Genomic DNA, 4,459 nt, shown 5'->3' with positions numbered 1-4,459 from the left:
AGCCTTAATGGGTAGGTCTTGGCTTGGGAAGATTCAGCTGAACTGGGCAGAAGTGCACCGGATGACTAAAGAAGAAACCAGTCTAACCCCTATACTAAGGAAACATGCTGCTGTTTTTGGAGATGATTTGGGAAGTATGAAGGGAATCACTGTGACATTGAACATTAAACCTGGCAGTCCACCAAAATATCTGAAAGCCCGAACTGTGCCATATGCCATCAGGCCAAAAGTTGAAGCAGACCTGGAGCGCCTGGTCACCAATGGAGTCCTAATACCAGTTACCCATAGCTCATGGGCCACTCCTATCGTTCCAATAGTGAAGAAAGATGGCTCTCTCCGGATTTGCGGTGATTTTAAAGTCACTGTCAACCCAGTGTTGTGTGCAGAGCAATACCCGCTTCCGCGCATCGATGACCTCTTCGCAGGCCTGGCTGGGGGACAAAAGTTCAGTAAGATTGATCTGAGTCAAGCATATTTACAGATGCACGTCGATGAAAAGTCCCAAGAGCTGTTGACTATTGTGACTCATAAGGGGCTTTATCGATACTGTCGCCTACCGTTCGGAATCACATCGGCTCCCGCCCTGTTCCAGAGGGCTATGGACCAGATCTTGTGTGGCTTGTCAGCAGTTCAGTGCTATCTGGATGATATCCTGGTCACTGGAAGAAATGAAGAGGATCACTTAAAGAATTTAGAGGCTACCCTACAAAGACTGGAAGAGTATGGCCTACGAGTTCGCAAAGACAAGTGTGAATTCTTCAAGCCCTCTGTTGAATATTTGGGACACATCATCGATTCTGCAGGTCTTCATAAGGCCCCTGCAAAAGTTAAAGCTATTGTGGAGGCTCCCCCACCTCGAAATGTAAGCCAGCTGCGCTCATTTCTAGGCCTACTGAACTATTACGGGAAGTTCATCTCACAGTTAGCCACACTGCTAAAACCACTTCATGAGCTCCTTGGGCAGAACAAGGCCTGGAAGTGGCCTTTGATCCATCCTTACCCCTGCAATTGGCCTGCGATGCTTCCCCTTATGGAGTGGGAGCGGTCGTGTCACACATTATGCCTTCGGGAGAAGAAAGACCTATTGCTTTTGCTTCACGCACTCTAAGCAAAGCAGAAATTAACTACGCCCAAATCGAACGTGAGGCATTAGGAATTGTTTTTGGAATTAGGAAGTTTCATCAGTACCTGTTTGGGCGAAAGTTTACTCTTCTTACAGACCATCGACCTCTGACATCAAGTTTTGGACCTTACACAGGCATTCCCCCATTAGCTGCTAGTCGTATGCAACGTTGGGCATTGATACTTTCTGCACACACATATGAAATCAAATATCGGAAATCCACTCTGCACGGCAATGCAGATGGCCTCTCAAGGTTGCCTTTACCGGTCAAACATCAAGATAGTACCCAAAAGGAAATCTTCTACTTTGAACAGGTAGAGAATACACCCATCACTGCTACTCAGATAAAGAAGGCAACTCGCGTTGACCCAGTATTATCCCAAGTTATGGACCTGGTGATGCATGGAAAATCTCGACAAACCTCTCCGGTCTCACCCGACCTTGTTCCCTACATGTCCAGGCGGACGGAGTTATCGGTCCAATCTGATTGTTTGTTGTGGGGGAGGCGTGTCATTATTCCACCACCCTTGAGATCACAGATGTTAGAACAGCTACATTCCGGTCACTGTGGAATAGTGCGCATGAAGGAAATTGCACGAAGCTATTTTTGGTGGCCTAGATTGGACAGTGCTATTGAAGGGAAGGCAAAAGCTTGTATGTCATGTCAGGGTGTAAGAAATGCACCCCAGTGGGCACCCCTACACCCATGGGACTGGCCTGAAAACCCATGGCAACGTATTCACGTTGACTTTGCTGGCCCCCTTGAAGGAAGTATGTTCTTGGTGGCAGTAGATGCCCATTCTAAATGGCCAGAAGTCTCTATAATGCAGTCCACTACTGCAGAGAGTACTATCCAAAAACTACGAGGACTCTTTAGTCGTTTTGGTCTGCCAGAACAACTTGTGAGCGACAACGGACCGCAGTTCGTCTCTCAGGAGTTTCAAAATTTTATGAAGGCAAATGGGATACACCACATCACGTCAGCACCATATCATCCGTCCACCAACGGATTAGCTGAAAGATTTGTGCAGACAATGAAAAACGCTTTGAAATCAGCAAAGGGACAACACTCCATTCAAAAGCGTCTGGATACCTTCTTACTTTCCTATAGAAACACACCTCATGCTACGACCCAAGCTTCCCCAGCCTTTCTAATGATGGGACGACAGCTGCGCACTTGCTTTGATCTGCTGAAACCTTCTGAACCCAGACAAACTGTGCAACGTCAGCAGCAATATCAAGTCATCAGACGGGCACCCAGAGCAAAAGAGCGAACCTTTAGCCCAGGGCAGCCAGTTTTGGCTCGGAATTATACTTCCAGAGCTAAATGGGTCCCGGCCACAGTCATCACTCAAACAGGACCTGTTTCCTATACAGTCCGGACTGCAGAGAATCTTACCTGGCGGCGACATGTAGATCAGCTGTTGCCAGGTCATGCCAGTCTTCAGGACCCATCTGCAGTTGAGGGGTCTGACTTCACCCCTCCTGGTGAGACACCGAATCATGAGTCACCTGTTCCTGACTGTTCTCCTCCATTACTGCCTGCAGCTGAGATACCCCTTTGCCCAGCACGAGCTGATACCACCTCCTCACCTATTCGTGCTGCGGACCTTGAGCCCCTAGTACTTTCAGGTGCAACAACACCAGAAGTTCGCCGTAATCCACCTAGAGACAGAAGGCCTCCTCATCGGCTGGATCTTTAGTTAGGGCGAACCCACAGTTATGGGGCAAAATAATCCCCAGGGTTTAGCCGGGAATGGAGGCAGTCTACCCTCCTTCTCTAGTTTAGTGTGTGTTTTCTTTAGGGGATGTTCTTATTAGGGGGGGAGGAATATGTTGTGTATTTGGTTGTCATGGGTTTTGTTACTATGGCAACTGAGTTAGACTATTAAGGGATAGCTCAGCCGGTTTCAACCGGCTGAGTGAGCTCTCTGTATATCTGTAAATAAAATGGAGGTTTTGGTTAGCTGCCTGCTCTCTGGCCTCAAGTGATTGCTTCCTACACCGGCTGCCCCAAGGATATAACACATAGCATAAACCCTTTGCAAACAGTATGTGAAAACTGATATACTTTCAAACGCAAAAGCCATTAAGCAGTAAAGTTACCACTGCTCCTTCCTGTAGAGATTTCAACAACTCTGCTGCTGACTTTCAACATAAAATCATGTCATGAAAGTTTGGTTTGTAATAGCTGTATTACAATTAATGTTTTGGCATAACATTTACACATCTGTTCTTTGGTACACACATGTCAACCCATTCTTTTCCCTCTGGTCTTCTTTCAGAGATGATTTCTCAGGTTACAGTGGGACTTAAAATGTAGCATATCTCTTTTGAATTTCATCACAACCTGAAAACATCTCAGGGTCTCAGCCCTCATTCAGTCACTTGTCAGCAAACAAAATTTTAGTAGCTCCTCTGTCCCTGGGTTAATAGCTGACTGGTTCTCCTCAGGTTCTGTTCTGTCAGTCTGTAGCCTGTATCCGGAGTGGTAACATGCATTGGGGTCAGTATATAAAATATCCATTCCCCGAGCTCTCACTCTCTAGTACATAGTAACCTCAGCACCTGTCATTCAGACACGCTGAGGGTTTGCAGGAAGTGAATTTCAAGGTCAAATGCAACAAAGAGTCCTGTGGCACCTTGTAGACTAACAGGATTCTTTGTTGCTTTTTACAGAACCAGACTAACATGGCTACCCCTCTGATACTTGAAGGTCAAATGCATGAGTATTCATGGAAATGGAACTTCATTTCACACATGGAAGTAGTCTATTTCTCTCTCTCTCTCTCTCTCTCTCTGACTGTCTATGTCCTCTGTTCATAAAATCCATAGCACCCAGGAATGGTACTGGGACAGACATGGAGCTGAGCTGCCATAATGAATGTGTATGTTAAACCCAATTCTGGGGATGTTTGCAGTATAACTACATTGGGTTAACATTTGGGAGCTTTATGTTATGGCTGTATTGGGTGAAACCAGTATGACTCATCTTATTCTAATAGAAGGCTGTTGGAAAACATGCAGTAAGAAAAGCCATCTGTCAGTGAGCATTTCAAGGAGACTGAGGGACAGTGGAGCTACAAGCTGGGAAAAACCTATTTCTGGGCTCCAGCCACGTTACACAGCTTTTTTGCCAGTGATCGGAGTCTGTCCACAGGTGGTCCAACTATTTGTGAGAATCTCTTTGGACTGACAGGAACAAACACCGCTGGAGATGTCTGAAATCCCTTTTCCTGCCAGGGTCCCTGTCAGGGTGGGAGGATTTGGGGTCAGAGACGTGTACAGACTGTTGTTTGAAAACCCTCTTATTCTCCCATCTTAGGCTTTATTCCT

Source organism: Mauremys mutica, chromosome 1 (genome assembly GCF_020497125.1).
Source record: "Mauremys mutica isolate MM-2020 ecotype Southern chromosome 1, ASM2049712v1, whole genome shotgun sequence".
Lineage (NCBI taxonomy): Eukaryota > Metazoa > Chordata > Testudines > Geoemydidae > Mauremys > Mauremys mutica.
This window is presented reverse-complemented; position numbering follows the sequence as displayed.